Source organism: Triturus cristatus, chromosome 1_2 (assembly GCF_964204655.1).
Source record: "Triturus cristatus chromosome 1_2, aTriCri1.1, whole genome shotgun sequence".
NCBI classification, from domain to species: domain Eukaryota; kingdom Metazoa; phylum Chordata; class Amphibia; order Caudata; family Salamandridae; genus Triturus; species Triturus cristatus.
The window spans coordinates 920,153,141-920,170,305 of NC_140580.1; the positions used below are offsets into that span (position 1 = coordinate 920,153,141).

Sequence of the window (17,165 nt, forward strand, 5' to 3'; positions counted from 1 at the left end):
TGTTGGTTCACTCTAGCTCGGGCCGGGGTCGGCGGGTGCAGAGTGTGCTGGATTCACTGTTTCTGGCTGGCACCAAAAGCTGCAGTTTAAACACGCCCGGTGTTCTCGGGACATAGTCCTTGAGGTGAAAACAGGCAGGTTGGAGGCGCTAGGTGGCGCACTAGCGGAATGGCTGTCACTGTGTGAGGCTCCCGTTGTTCGGCCAAATTATCCGTAAATAATCCTGTCCCATAGAGCCCAATTGCCGTAAGATCCAGCGTGTATGCCCACGGAGACCAGGAGGCACCTGTTGACGTGCTTGGAGAGGCGAGCGTGGCAGTTCCTGTTCACTTGGCAGGATCGTTGCGGCTCCCGTGCGGGGACTGACGGGCGATGCCAGAGGTTGGCGGCGGCTGTGACTAAGCAAGAGCGTGGACCCCTCGTGGTGTCTGGGCCGCGAGGGAATATTCCGGTTGGCACTGTCCGGGTGAGTGCAGCTGGCAGCTCGTGCTCCCGTGGGTGGCAAGACTGACGGCGCAATATTACTTAGTCGGAGCGGGTGCGGATGAGGCGCAAAATATACGGTGAGCGCTAGTAAGCAGGGCACACCGCACCGGTGGCGGGTCGGCCATAGGCGGCGGCGCCATTGTTATTAGTCCCCCTCTGCGCTTCTGGATCCTAATATGCAATATGCCTCTTGCTCCTTGACCTGAGCCCTTCCTGGGGAGTACGGATGGAAGGTGGCAGGGGGGAGTCTTGCGGGCCGATGATTGCTGCCAGACACGTTGGGCCTTGTACATTCGCCGAACATTGGATGCATGTGGGTCTCAGGCCGTGATGATAGCTGGAACTGCTTGGGAGCACGTAGCGAGCCCCGCATGTTGAGGTCTTCAGCCAGTGTCGCGACAGAAATGGCATTGGACACACCCTGTCTCTTGGGCCTCAGGCGGTGAAAGCACTTGGGGGGCCGCCCCGGTATGACGGTTGTGGTGTGGGCGGAAACACTGGTACTTGAGACCTCTGGGCCTGCAGTGCATGCATCCTAGCCGAGCTGAGCCTGCTGTCACACACACCTACTGCCAAGCGCCTGAGATGGGCTTCCTTTTTGCACCCTCTGGGGGGGGACTATATGATGCGAGTCCTCGGGAGTGCCTGTTGATCGCATGCTGCCGTGGGTCCCCACTGCTGGAGGTACTGCTCGGGGGGCTCGGCCGGCCATCAGTTGTACGGCCCAGATTTGACTGCTGCCTGAGAGTCACAATGGATATGACAAGACTCAGTGTGCTGAGAAAAAGTGGCGCAACTCCTGATCTGCCTGGGCCTGCTGCATCAGTTGGGACGGTACGGGATGTGCCCGGGCGGCTTGCAAGACCCGCAGTAAGGCACAATAGCTGGTGATCCCAGTGGCGGTGTGATCGACGGAAGCCCCTGTATGTTTGGGGTCTGGGGGCCCTAGCCGCCGCTCAATAGATAGCAGTGCTCTGGTGCCTGTTGGGAAGGAGCAGCGAGGGCGCAGAGTCTGAGAGGTTGTGCTACCAGCAGCGTGTTCAGGTCATTTGACCAAGCAGCCCTGGTTGCCTGGTGGCCGCTGACGTTGAAGAGCACGCTTATAATGGGGAAACCAGACACAAAACAACCGCATATCAACTTTGAGAATAAAAAATCTATGCGTTCTCAACAGACGGAGATGGATGTGGGAGCTGAAGCTGGTTCCTCGGGGGGTGACACTGGTACCAACGGGGAAATGAAGGCACTTATGCTTGAGGTCCGGCAGGGCCTGACAGCGCTGGCGGATAAAATGGACTCCATGAACTCTCGTATAGACAACCTGGTACACAAGATTGATCAACATGGCGAGCGCATTACGGAAACTGAGCGCAGAATTTCTGATAACGAGGATGTTAAGACGCAGCTCCAAAGCAATGTTACCCAAATGGATAAACTTCTCAAAATGATAGCAGCTAAAAATGAGGAATTGGAATAAAGGAGTCGCAGGAATAACATCCGCGTGCTAGGAATACCTGAAAGCGCCAACACTGGGAAGATGGAGTCTTGTATAGAGAAAATCCTGCTGGAGACCATTGGGTCTGAAGCCTATCCCCACAATTCATCGTGGAACGGGCGCACAGGGCGCTAGGCCCTCGGCCTCCTCCGGGGGTTGCTGCACGTCCCATTATAGCCCGTATTTTAAATTACAGAGACCGGGATACTATTCTGCGGGTCGCCCATGAGAAGAAAACATTGCATTATGAAGGCACATCATTCACAATTTACCTGGACTTCACAGCTGCGGTTCAGGAAGACAGGCGACGATTTCTCCCGGTGAAGCAAAAGTTGCGCCAAGCCAAAATAGAATGCGCGCTGTTATATCCTGCACGATTATGAATTACGCATCAAGGAAAACAAATGTTGTTTACTAAGCTCCAACAAGCTGAGGAATTCCTGAAGCGCCTAAGGAAACTGCACCTGCCCCAGACAGTTTTGATGCAATAGACTAATCCTAGTTTGGCTATCTGTTTTACGCGCCTGATATCTGCTGCAGCTCTGCTGCTCCACAGAGGGGTATGAGAGGTCAGACCTTGCGTCTGGGATTGATACGACATATGGGTTCTGTAGTAGGGGATCTCTGTGTATAGTCATAATCTAGTGAATAGTCCCGCCCATGTGCGTGGACCCCGGAGCAATAAAAAATAATCTCTAAAAGGTGACAAATCATGCAGACCTGCATACACCTTTAAGAGAGAATTTTATTTAAAGACAGATAATGCAGCCTATACCCACAGGCTACACTGTCCAGTACTTCAACTAGAATTCCACCAACATCCACAAACAGCCCTGCCTGTCTAGTTTTTCTCCACAAAGGAAAAAACCCTGCCTCTACCAGCAAAAGCCTCTGGAATGATAGAGAGGAAGGAGAGGACAGACAAGCCCCATAGGCTGCCATTATGTGGCTTGGAACAGGATACTGTGCCTTTAAGAAAACTTTCCAGTTTTCCAGAACTTTCCCCAGTATCCCAGAATGCCCAGCAGGTCCCATTTACTTTCAGTTCTTTTTTCCGGCTCCTGCTAGCAGGACCCTGGAGCATTGAGCTCTCCCCTTTCAAGGGTTTAATTGAGATTTTGGCAATTTTTGTCATTTTTTTCTTGTGTTTAGTAGCTGGTACTGTCAACATGCCTGGCTTGTTCGACAAGTGCCCGGAATGTGGTCGAAAGAAGGCTAAAACTGATCCACACGAGGTGTGCATAGGTTGCCTTCCCCAGTCTCACGTGCCTGAAAGCTGTACCATCTGCCACTCGTTCTCTGCAAGGACCCTGAGAGACAGAATGAAGATCAGGCTTCAAGTTCTGGAGGAACGAAGACTGAAGGCACCAGGTGGGTCTGGAGGGGCTGCTTTGGCCCATACTGAGGCCTCTGGGGGGGCTCCCCAGGGGCAGGAAGACCAGTAAGCGCTCCCACTCCCCGTCGACGTCGAGGGCGTCGACAGCGACGTCGAGGAGGATGACCGTCTGTTCGCCGTCCCCCCAGGGCTCTGGGGAGAAGCGGCATCGACGATCGCCGTCGAGGGACGTGAATAGGCCGCCGTCGACTACATCGGCGGCGTCGACGACGCCGTCGTCGGCCCCGTCCAGCGGTCGTCGTCGAGATGGGACCCGGCGTCGGCATTCGCCGTCGAGGGATCGCAGCTCGCCGTCGATGAAGAGGAGAAGGAGATCGACGTCGAGACGCTTGAGGTCGCCGCCGAGGCGAAGGTCGCCGCCGAGGCGAAGGTCGCCGTCGAGGCGAAGATCGACGCCGAGGAGAAGATCGGCGTCGAGGCACAGGTCGCCGTCGAGGCGCAGGTCGCCGTCGAGGCGCAGGTCGACGTCGAGGAGAAGATCGACGTCGAGGAGAAGATCGACGTCGAGGCACAGGTCGCCGTCGAGGCGCAGGTCGCCGTCGAGGCGCAGGTCGACGTCGAGGCGAAGATCGACGTCGAGGCGAAGATCGACGTCGAGGCGAAGATCGACGTCGAGGCGAAGATCGACGTCGAGGAGAAGATCGACGTCGAGGAGAAGATCGACGTCGAGGAGAAGATCGACGTCGAGGGAAGAGAGTCACCGGGATCGGTGTACTCGGTGGTGTATACGCCGCCGCGGATGCCTCCGTCGCCTCCTCCTCTCCCGCCGACGCCGCCTCCACCGCCACCACCACCTCCACAAACACCTCCACCGCCGCCACCTCCACCACCGCCACCTCGGCCGCGGGCGCTGCCTCCGCCGCCCCAGCCTCTGTCGCTGCCACGCACCCCTGTGGGGCCGCCGCCGGTTCCTCCGCGGTCGGTTTCCCTTCCACGGTACCCGACTCCGCCGCAGGGGACCCCGAAACCACGACGCCCACGGTCGCCTGGACCAGCGAGACCGGTGGACAGGCCGAAGAGGTCGCGCTCCCGCTCTCACAGGAGGAGAAGATCACGGAGCCGTGGATGGTCTTCGTCGGACTCAAGACGACGCCGTAGGAGGTATAGGTCCAGGTCGCGCACGCGCTCCTCGGACAGAGGCCTTTCCCCGACGCTGTCGGACTCCCCGGGGACGAGGGTGTCTCCGGTGGACGACTTGGTGTCTTTCCAAGAGGTGCTGTTGCGAGGGGCTGCAAAGTTGGGTATCACGGTGACGGTTCCAACACCCACGACGTCCGTGATATTCGAGACGCTTCATAAAAAACACCTGTCTCGCCCCCTACTGCCTTTGGTACCAGGACTGGTGGAACCCGCCTTGGAGCTGTTCCTTACTCCCGCGACGACGAAGGCCGCTCCTTCCAGGCTCATGAAAAAGTACAGGGCCCCGGAGTCGGATCCGTCATTTCTGAGAGTGGACCCGAAGCCGGATTCGGTGATCGTGACGGCGGCAAGAAAGCAACATGCGACCGCCCCGGCCTCCACGGTTCCACCCGACAAAGAAAGCCGCTGGCTGGATTCTGCGGGCAGGAAGGTGTGTGGCACCGCCGCCACCACCATGAAGGCGGCGAGTGCAGGGGCTTTGTTGGGCCGTTACGACTGGGCCCTGTGGGAGTCCCTGCAGCAATATGCAGACCTCCTGCCACGGGACAAGAAGGAGGACTTCTTGGAGACGGTGCGCGAAGGCATGCTGGTGTCGAATCAAACGATCAGCGCAGCGGCGGACGTAGCTTTATTGGCCGCCAACGCCTACTGTCACGGCGTCCACCAGCGGCGTCATTCGTGGTTGCGCCTGACGTCCCTCAAGCCAGAGGCGCAGCAAAGAGTGGCCAACCTGCCCTTCTCGGGGGAAACCCTGTTCGGGAAGCATGCGGACGATGAGATGGCCCGCATGAAGGCTGAAGCGGAAACCCTGACGGCCGTCGGGTTGGAGAAGGCCGAGAAAAAGAAGCGCCCGTTCCAAAGGAGGTTCGGATCGTTGGGCAGAGGGCGAGGGCAGGGCTCGGGACAGCAGCAGCCACAACAGCAGCAGTTCCGCAAGCCCTTCCAGAAACGCCAGAGGGGTAGAGGAGGCCAGCAGGCTACTACCACACCTAAGGGCCCGGCCGGGTCTCGGCCCTGAGCGGTTACTTCCCCCTCAACCGTTACCCACTCCAGTGGGGGGAAGCATTCAATTTTTTCCGGCAGAGTGGAGAAAAATTACTCAGGACAAGTGGGTGCTGAATATTGTTTGCAATGGATACAGTCTTCGGTTTATCAGCCCGCCTCCAGCGATTCCGCCGGTCAGCTCTCGATTCCAGTTGAGAGAGCTCCAGGCGGAGGCAGACATCCTGTTGAGAAAAAAGGCGGTAGAAGAGGTACCTCTGTCTCAAAGGGGAAGAGGTCTGTACTCTCGGTTCTTCCTCGTTCGCAAGAAGGACAAGAACGAGTTCAGGCCCATTCTGGATTTGAGGCAGGCAAACAAATGGATTCGCAGAGAGAAGTTCCGTATGCTTTCGTTGCACCAGATTTACCCTCAGCTGCAACAGGGAGACTGGCTCTGTGCCATAGATCTACAGGATGCGTACTTCCATGTGCCCATAGCGAGGAAACACAGGAAGTTCCTGCGATTCCAAGTCGGCGCCAATCACTATCAATACACAGTACTGCCATTCGGGCTAAAATCTGCACCCAGGACTTTTTCGAAGTGCATGGCGGTGGTGGCGGCACACCTGTGGAAGAACAAGGTGTTTGTCTACCCGTATCTGGACGATTGGCTGATCAAGGCATCATCCTTCACGGAAGCGCAAGAACACTTCCGATGGACGTGCGAGCTCTTGCACAAGCTGGGGTTACACGTCAACATGTCCAAGTCGGTCACGACTCCGGTCCAGTGCATACAGTACCTGGGGGCCTCCATCGATACGCGGTCAGCAAGCGTGTCTCCTTCGGAGGAGAGACGGTTATCACTCCTTCGGAAGGCTCAGGACCTCAGGACTGCTCCATCGACAACAGTGCGGAAGGTGTCGTCTCTACTGGGATCGATGGCCTCCTGTATCTTCCTCACGCCTCACGCTCGGCTGCACATGAGACCACTGCAGGAGTGTTTGGAGGATCAGTGGGATCAGAGGACAGGCTCTTGGGACGACAAGATACGCCTGTCGCTGCATGCTCTTCAGTCTCTGAAGTGGTGGTGTTCGGCAGAAAACCTCCTCAAGGGGGTTCCCTTCCACAAGGACATTCCCACGACGAGTGTCGTGATGGATGTGTCTCTCCAGGGCTGGGGAGCGCATTCCGGGGACTTGCAGATTCAGGGGAAGTTGTCTGCTTTGGAAGCGATGTACCACATCAATTTCCTGGAACTCAGATCTGTCTTCCTGGCACTGAAGGCCTTCCTTCCGTCCTTCCAGACCAACTCGCTGCTGATACAGACGGACAATACAACCACGATGTATTATCTCAACAAGCAGGGGGGGTCGAGATCGCGCACTCTGTCGCAGGAGGCGCAGGCGATCTGGCGCTGGCTGCTGGCCAGAGGACTGACGATTACGGCCACGCATCTGCCAGGGGTGCAGAATGCTCAGGCGGACGCCTTGAGCAGGCTGATTCAGGAAAACCACGAATGGGTCATAAACGACGAAGTACTAGGAGAAGTCTTCGCAAGGTGGGGGACTCCAGACGTAGATCTGTTCGCCACCGCCGAAAACAGCAAATGCCGAGACTTCGCATCCAGGTACTACCAGCGGGGGACGCTGGGGAATGCGCTATGGATCGATTGGTCGAACAGCTTTCTGTACGCTTTTCCACCCATTCCCCTGATTCCGGCGGTGCTCATCAAGTTGTCCCAGTCCAGGGCACGGATGATCCTGATCGCCCCGGAGTGGCCCAGGCAGTGGTGGTTCACGGACCTTCTTCACCGGTCTCTCCTGCCTCGCATGCGGTTGCCGTGCAGGCCGGACCTTCTCACGAAGTTCGGGGGGCGGATGGTGCACCCCAACCTCTCGTCTTTGAGTTTGGCGGCATGGCTCCTGAAATAGTGCAATATGGCCATCTGAATCTACCAGACGATTGTATGGACATTCTGAAGGAGTCTAAGCGACCTTCCACTAGAACATCCTATGCTTACAAGTGGAAGAGGTTCTGTATCTGGTGTAAGTCCAAGAACTTTGATCCGACGACATGTAAGGAAGATGTCATCCTTCCATACCTTTTACATCTGGCGCAGTCTGGCCTTAATTTCCATTCCATTAAGGTTCATCTGGCTGCTTTGACTGCTTACAGGAAATGCCCTTCACAGACTTCCTTCTTTCAGATCCCTGTGGTCAAGGATTTTTTGGAAGGCTTGAAGAAAGTGTTTCCTCCCGTCAGACTTCCCTCGCCTTCCTGGGACTTGAATGTGGTGCTGTCCAGACTGATGAAGGAGCCTTTTGAACCCATTCACAAGGCTTCATTGCAGCACCTATCCTGGAAGGCGGCGTTCCTAGTGGCCATTACATCGGCCCGCAGGGTGAGTGAACTTCAGGCATTATGTTGTCAAGAACCTTATACTGTATTCCATGCTGCTAAGGTTGTGATGCGTACTCACCCTAAATTTCTTCCTAAGGTTATCTCTGATTTTCATGTCAACCAGACCATAACTTTACCTACGTTCTTTCAGAATCCCTCGTCGCCAGCGGAAAGGTCTCTCCATTCCCTGGATGTTCGGAGGGTGTTGAAATTTTATCTGGATAAGACCAAGGATATTCGTAGGTCTGACCAATTGTTTGTTAACTATGGCTCAGTCAGGACGGGTCTTGCGACCTCTAAGCAGTCCATTTCTCGGTGGATTGTGTCCTGCATTCAATTGTGTTATCAAAAGGCTAATAAGACCTTAGGGGGTAAACCTAAGGCTCATTCCACCAGGGGCAAAGCTGCCACGACGGCTTTGCTGCGTAATGTTCCGATTGCGGAAATCTGCAAGGCGGCCACTTGGAAGTCGGTCCATACCTTTGCTGTGCATTACTGTCTGGACACGGATGCCAGGGCAGATGCTCAGGTTGGGCAGGCTTCGCTGCGAAATCTGTTCGCACAGTAGTGGTAGTGTCTTGTGGGTTCTCCACCGCTTTTGTTGTGTGGGGATGGGCTTGCCATTCTATTCACTAGATTATGACTATACACAGAGATCCCCTACTACAGAAGGAGTAGTTTCTTTTCTGTAACTCCAGTTCTGTAGTAGGGGTATCTCTGTTATAGTCATAAGCGCCCGCCCGCCCTCCTCCCCGGTGGAGAGATACTTATTCATATGTAGAATGCTACAGGTCTGGCGTGCTACGCCTTCAAAAAGAACTGAAAGTAAATGGGACCTGCTGGGCATTCTGGGATACTGGGGAAAGTTCTGGAAAACTGGAAAGTTTTCTTAAAGGCACAGTATCCTGTTCCAAGCCACATAATGGCAGCCTATGGGGCTTGTCTGTCCTCTCCTTCCTCTCTATCATTCCAGAGGCTTTTGCTGGTAGAGGCAGGGTTTTTTCCTTTGTGGAGAAAAACTAGACAGGCAGGGCTGTTTGTGGATGTTGGTGGAATTCTAGTTGAAGTACTGGACAGTGTAGCCTGTGGGTATAGGCTGCATTATCTGTCTTTAAATTAAATTCTCTCTTAAAGGTGTATGCAGGTCTGCATGATTTGTCACCTTTTAGAGATTATTTTTTATTGCTCCGGGGTCCACGCACATGGGCGGGACTATTCACTAGATTATGACTATAACAGAGATACCCCTACTACAGAACTGGAGTTACAGAAAAGAAACTACTACATGTGTGTTATGACAATATGTGCTGTTCACCCTATGATACCGGCTCAAGGGCTAATCGGTGCCGAACACCCCACTGACTGACAGAGGCAGGTTCCCCATATCATTGCCTCAGGGTTGGTGAGGTTGGGCCACCTAGACAGGTCCCCCATAAGGGAAAACCCCTGGTAAAATACGAGATAATGCAATGTTTGGTTAACTGGATTCACTTTACAGTAGTACTGTTTGTGATGTGTGGGATGGAGGGTAGGAGGGTAGAATTCTCTGGCATGATTGGGATGTCATTGTGGGGGGTGGGGAGGGAGTTGGGTGGTTTTGGTCATGTCTAATGTATGTATCAACAGTAATTGAAGACCTAGCAGCACACACATGTAGCTTATTAGATAGTCATTTGATGAAAGAAGGATGCCGCAACACGGCTCACACTTAATTGGTGAAGCTACATGCCTACGGTTCCTCTCCTGGAATATTCGGGGTTGGGAGATCCGCGAAAGCGTAGGCAAATTGTCTCTTACATTGATCGCTACCATATCCGGGTGGCTATGCTGCAGGAAACCCACATGGACCCTCAGAAAGCTCCTGTCTTTGCCAGCAAGTGGGCGGACCACAGATTTTTTTGCTTCATATTCCTCTTATGCGAGAGGGACCGCTATCCTAATAAAAAACATACGCCTTTCACGCTCGGTGGCTCTCTCACGGACTCTCAGGGGAGATATGTATTGGTATGGGGGCGATTGGGTACAGCCACAATTACTATGGTCTGCTGCTATGGTCCCAACATTGACGCACCTGAATTCTTCTCTGTGCTATGGGGGAAGATAATGGAGATAGGCGCCACGCAACTGATCTGGGGCGGTGATTTTAATGTAGCTCTTAACCCGACCTTGGATAGATCAAATCCGTCTCCACATCACTATACCAAGGCACAGGCTGTACTATGGGAGATACTTCAGGAGGGCAACCTGGTAGATGCGTGGCGTCTTCGACATGTGACGGCTAGAGAGGGTACACATAGTAACACACATGCAGGTTCCTGGGCACGATTAGATTATTACCTGCTGTCAAGGGATCTAGCTCCCACCATAACAACAATCACCCACTTGGCTAAAACATTCTCCGATCACTCACCTGTTAAGATGGAGATCACTATGCCCGGATACAGTACACCCAGACGGCATTGGCGATTACAACCCACGGCCCTGTTAGATGCAAGCTTTCACATGGAGTTGGGGGAGGAGATACGTGATTTTTTTTCAGTAGAAACAGGCACTCGGTTGATTCCATAGAAATACTGTGGGAGGCCTTCTAGGTCACCATTCGTGGTTTCTGTATTTCGAAAAGTTTTGGGGTCCTAAGAGATCTGCGGAATACACTGCAGAAATTGGAAGTTGAGGTTAAAGCTTTGGAACGCGAAATGGCAGGGGGAGGAGGCACGCATACACAGTTGAGGTTTAAGGAGAAGTTGGCCGACTATGCAGATACTGCAGCTCGGGAATCCAATTTTAGGCGAAAATATTGGAAGGCGAGGAGATATGGAGAGGGGGAACGTCCTGGGAGGGCTTTAGCGGACATGATTAAGAGACCTAGAGGCTCGCAAAACATTCTGGAAATACAAGGCCCTGACGGGGAGGCTTTCATTGATACTACTGACATATTAGCCTGTTTTACAACACACTACTCTACACTATACACTTCGCAACGCCAGGACAGAATAGAACTTGACAGTTTTTTGGGAGATGTAGCATTGGGATGGCTGGAGGACCATCACAGAGAATTCCTCAGTGCCCCCTTTGAACTCGCCGAAATTCGAGAGGCAATTATGCAACAAAAATCTAGTAAGGCCCCGGGGGTCGATGGTCTACCAGCCGAATTTTATAAGGCTTACATTGACATCATGGCCCCAGTGCGGAAGGACGTGTACACTGAATCCATGGAGGATGGCAAACTCCCCCCCCCCCCCCCCCCCCCCATCCATGAGGGTGGCATTGATAACGTCATTACTTAAACCTGGTAAGGTACCTACCTCATGTGATTCCTACAGGCCCCTCTCCCTATTGAACTGCGACACTAAAATCCACCAACAGATTGATTCTCTTAATAGATAAACTGGTGTTGCCTGATCAATCTGGCTTTATACCTCAGCGAGCCACCTCACATAACCTCCGTACATTATTTTCTATCCTCTAGAATGTAGCGCCGGAATTACCCATGGCTGCGGTCTTTCTAGATGCCACGAAGGCATTTGATTCCGTGGAATGGGATTACCTCAATGCAATACTGTGCCGAATGGGCTTCCCATTGATCTTTGTTTCCTGGATACACCTGCTATACTCTTGCCCCACTGCCTGAGTTCTCATAAATGGGCACGTCTGCTGAAATTCCCATATCCCGGCGCACTAGACAGGGGTGCCCATTATCTCCCCTGCTCTTTGCCTTTGCGATAGAGCCCTTAGCTTGTAAATTGAGGCAACACCATCGGGACCGTGCGTTGCGCTGTAACCTGCGACAAATCCTAATATCGCTTTATGTAGACAATATGCCGCTATATGTCAGGGATCCGCAAACTAATCTTGATCCAATCTTACGGGAATTTATAGTGTTTGGACACCTTTCGGGAGTCCAAATTAATTGGGCGAAGTCGCTGATTTTTCCCCTTACGGCTGCAGTTACCAAATTTACACCCGATTTCCCCTTAGGCTGGTGCGATACAGATCTACGCTATTTAGGGATTCAAATTGGAAATACCCGTGACGAGATTCTACACCTTAATTATGGCACGGCAATAGACCGCCTTTTCTGCAATGTCACGCGCTGGATGGCTTTGCCTTTATCAATGGCTGGCCGTGCCTCCTTGATAAAAATGGTGATCCTCCCACAGTTCTTATCTCTTTCTGAATATTCCGTATCCCCCAGGGCGACATTTTTTCGCCTGCCTTAGAACAGAATTGCTGAGATTATTTTGGGGAGGCAAACGGCCCCGCCTGAAATGGACAGTACTCATGAGGCCATTTGCGCAAGGCGGGTTTGATTTGCCAGATTTTGAACTATATTTTGAATGCGCACAGGCACAGCATGCCTATTGCTGGATAAACCCCCCACGCTATATGCCTCAAATTGCGGCGGAGAGTTGGCTGGCGGATCCGATTCCGTTGAGTGGGTTGATTCATGAACCCGCTCCGGCCAGAAACATGCAATCCACCACTCTCACGAGTACAGTCACCGCATGGCTTAGCATTGGTCGGCATCTTAACGCCACAATCATATATTCGCCACTAATGCCTCTCTCCTATCATCCACAGATGCCATTATTACAAGAGAAGGGGTTCCATAAATTATGTGCCCGACTGAACATTGTTACATGGGGGGATCTTTTTATACATGGGAAGTTTTGCTCTGCTGAGCAATTCTTCCGACAGACAACTCCCAGCCCGTTAGACACATTCTTATATTTACGGTTACCACAGGGTATGCGGACCATTTTCCCGGAATTTCCCAAGGAACCGGAGCCACTAGCGCCGTTCCATCGTATGCTGACTGCGGATGGCCATGGGCACATGGTCTCTACGTTATATCATACTGTACGTACTCTTCAGCCAGAGCCTACGCATGCGGCAATGCATCACTGGTCCACTGATCTGGGTTTTTAATTATCACTTGAGCAATGGGGGTACTGTTGTAGGCAAGTTGCGCGCATTTCCGCCAGCTGCAGATTGCGTATTATCCACTTTTGATACATCCAACGTATATATTGCACACCCGCAAAGTTATACAGACTCCAGCTGAGAGACACTGATAACTGTGACTGCTGCGGCAGCCCAGGGGCTGTTTTTTTACATCTGGCGTTGGAATGCCCCAGGGTCTCGGAATACTGGGTAAAGATCTTTGAGGCACTCGCACAAATGACGTTGGATGTCATCGAGTGTAGTCCACTTTTGGCACTGCTGGGATATACTGAGCAGCTTCCACGGGCCTATCGCCGTTATATCACACTTGCGTTACTGTTAGCAAAAAGAAGGGTAGCGTGCAGATGGGGTAGGGGACGTGCCCCTAAATTTAAAGAGTGGCTTGATGATTTGATTTATAGTCAAGACCAGAGTTCCATTTATGCGGAATTGTTACCTCGCAGATCAAGACCCAAGGATATATGGAGACCTCTCAAACAGTACCTCCTGCAACTGTACTGTGTTATATATATCAATGATGTGTATTGCTTTGGTCTGTGTTACTTACGGAGATGCTGCAATGACTGTCTGCAATTTATTTTTTCTTCTGGTTATTCGCAAGCAAAAACGAATAAATAAAGTTTAAAATAAAAAAAGTGAAGGCAGGCAGGTCATCCGGGGTTTGTGAGGTTGCTGGCTGCAGGACACGCCAGCATTTCGCAGGAGCAGGTTCAAGGGGAGACAGGCCTGTAGGACTGGGGCTAAGTCAGTGGCCGTCGTCCTCTTGTTAGCTCTGCACGGCTCTTCGGTCCTTCTTATCTTTTCTTGTGGTTTCTAATCTGAGGAAGCAAGGTCCAGGGTGCCCCCTAAATACTAAATTTAGGGGCGTTACAGGTAGGTAAAGGGCAGGGAGCAATGGGTCCCTTCCCTGGGGTGGGTACACCCCCTATTCTGCCACTCTCCTGTGGGGGGGGGCAGGGGCCTGTCCCTGGTTGGCTGGGTCCCCCCCATCCTTAAGGTGGCGGGGACTCGAGGTTGTGTTTCACCTCGCCTCCCCCACCTGAGGGGTGGATCTGGCCACACCCCCCTTCCTCACTTGTTTTTCCCGCCGGTTCTCCCGCCAAAAGCGGGGGGTAGAACCAGTGGGGACCAGTTGCTGAAAGCAGCAAATGGTCTGGAGAGTCTCACAAAGGCGGCATGCCTTGGAAGCCTCTCCTTCGTGAACCCTGCCCATCCTGGGGAGGAGGCTTGGCACCTCGTCCCAGGATGTGCATTGTTTCAGGCCCCCGAGAGCAGCAGGCTCTCAAACCAGGGGTCTAGAATCATGTCTGGTGGTGGCAGTCTACGCAGCCACTCCATCAGGTCACTAGTAGTTGGTCGGATTTCAGGGGGCATCTCTAAGATGCCCTCTGTTGTGCATTTTACATAAAATCTCACACTGGCATCAGTGTGGGTTTAATGTGCTGAGAAGTTTGATACCAAACTTCAGTCTTCATTGTAGCCATTATGGTGCTGTGGAGTTCGTAATGACAACCTCCCAGCACCATGTAGTCTTAATGACAACACTGCACTTACAGAGCCCAGGAATGGACTTGGGCACTGTAGGGGTACGGGGCTCATGCACCTGTACCCTCACCACTGGCATAGGGCACCCAGCTAGAGGGGTGACTGATGTATGCCAGGGCAGTGGTTTGTGGGCATGGCACACAGGGATGGGTGCCATGTCGATTCCTTGTTTTGTTCTGCACCAAGACACGCAGCCTGCAAAGGCAGTGTGTGAGTGTCAGGGTACAGGACCTCAAAGGGTGGCACAATAAGTGCTGCAGCCCTTCTCTGGTCACAGTGCCCTGGGTACCTGTGGTACCGTTTACCAGGGGATGACATGTGGCCAGAGATGCCAATTGGGTTTATGCTTCAATGCAGGTTTAGGGAAGGAACACAGGCCCTGGGTACCTGATTGGCAGGAGCCCAGGGCACACTCAGTCAAAGTACATCAGCAATTCAGCAAAAAGTGGGGGCATACCATGTAAGAAATAGGGCACTTTCTCTCACACACCCACACTACAGGCCCTCGAACACATAATAGCGGAACGATCGCTGCGGAAGCTCATAACATGACTTTATGACATTATGCAGAGTACTGCAGTGTAACTAAGCCGAAAGAATTGTATGAATGTAGAACAGACAGTGGGTTTTTTGTTGTGGCCAATTGCAGATGCTATCTCCAATTACAAGTTACGTCTGATTCATTTTAAGTTTTTGCACTGCTTTTACAGAAGACCTACTCAACTTAATTGTATGGGACTCCGGCCAGACGCCAGGGGATGCAGTGTTACACCAGCATCATTTATGCATTTGGCCTGGAGTTGCCTACCCCCCGCCCCCGTTGAAAACTACTGGGCTGCCATTTTCACTAAGTTAAATGAAATTTTGGAGATCCAGACTGATCCTACCCCAACATTGGGAATATTAGGATATGTGAAAGACACCCCGATAGGCGTCCTTAAACTCCATGCTATGTTATTACTGTTGGCGAAGCAGAGGGTGGCCATGAACTGGTGGGGAAAAAGTGCCCCATTGATTAAGACCTGGATACATGGTATTGACAATATAGTCCCCCTGACACGGCAGAGGTTAACTCAGCAAATACATTAAGCCGTGGGAGCACAACAAGCTCGCCAATGCACTCCTAATAAAGCCTGAGGCAATAAGTAGGACATTAAGCTGCGATGTAGTGAGCTCTCGTAAATTATACTGGCCTGATGTGACGCATTTAGGACCTAAACCTAGGATGGGCACGGTCAGTACTCTGGTGATTGTTAGTGTCATTATACATTCAGCAATGAGATGTATTTATAATATTGAAATACCATAAATAAACTTTTTTTTAAATGTACGAAACAACCCAATACAGTTTCTTTTCTTTCCCCACACATTGATCAACTCCTTTGTGGAAGACCAATATGATAGAGACATTTAGCTGCAGATTCCTTACCTTTGAATTTTCCAGGTGTCACTCTTGTTCAGGAAGATTTTTTTCCTCGAGCAATACTCTTGCGCGCTAGTAGGTGCCGTCTATCTGCTACACATAATGTCGGCTCTGCTGTTGTGACGTCTGTACTTTCTTTCCAGGCCAGCCAGCGAAGATCCGTGAAGAGAGCTACCCTCTGTCACTTTTTGACAGGCTTTTTTACAATGTTTTGTTGAACATTTTTTGGTGTGTAGCTTAGACTGCTGGATTCAAACCGTGCCGTGCCTGCCACTTTGCCATGTTGGTGACAGATCCATGCCTGATTTGTCTTTGGTGCCTGAAGTGCGGTTGCAACTCAAAGTCATGCTCCTACTGCCAGGCCATGGCTTTGAAAGCTTTGAGGGAGCAGTCCCTAAAGCTGCTTGCGGCCTGGCGCTCAGCACCAAGTCGTTGGCCCCCGAGGTCTCGTTCTAGGTCCTGGTTGAGAGGAAGGTCCGGGCACTGCTCCTTGAGTCCTAAGTCCTCGTTCTCCCACTGGAAGTTGCCGAGTAGGTCAGGTAAGGGGCATAAGAAACGCAAGAAGTTGCAGCATGCTGCGACTTAGCCCGGTCGGCTGATGTGGAAGAGGAGCCTCTGTGATCTAGGCCTCGTTCTGCAGAACCTGTGCCTGGGTAGTCTGTGCGCTTCCCTGCCCTCCTGGGAGCCAGAGCAACCCCCGCACACCTCAAAGAATTTTATGATGCAATGTGCCTCATATTTGGGTGGCCTGACGCTCCCGGCATGCCATCGACCCACGGATGCTCCGAGGGGAATACATCGGGTTGCGTGCCTGATGCCGATGACCATGCCAGCCTACCCCCCTTCCCATGTATCCAGACTGATACCAGTCGTACCACTGTGACCAACCCCGGTGCTGGCCATCACCCAGAGATTCCTGATGACGGCGTCAGCCCTATTCTTATCCCCGACAACCCGGAGCCAGATCGGCACCTACTGACGCAGATTACAGCACCAATGGTGCCCTTAGGTACTAGGTCTGTTCCTCAGCCTTATTTTGAAGGGCTAGGAACGGAGGAAGATGGGAGGGGGGGTCGCTGGACCCTTTATAAAAACCAGCCTCAATACGAAATAGACTGGCATGAGGAATTGGGTGAGGTCGGTGGACTGGATACTTCTCCAGATTCTGGCCTGCTTTTTCCCCGACTGGCTACGGAGGAGGGAGCTTCATATGCTATGGTGGTGAGAAGGGCAGCTGAGTTCCTGGACCTTCAGTCCCTTCAGTGGAAGTCAAGACTTGCATCTTGACGGAGGTCTTGCAGCTGGGGGTCTTCTCCTCGAACCCCCCTCCCCCC

General features: G+C 52.6%; 1 protein-coding gene across 1 annotated transcript in view; it reads left to right on the top strand.

Annotated features, from left to right (window-relative positions):
* Window positions 1-17,165, top strand: part of TMEM201 (transmembrane protein 201) — a 293,795-nt gene that overhangs the window by 86,544 nt on the left and 190,086 nt on the right. The gene's annotated exons all lie outside the window — the stretch shown is intronic.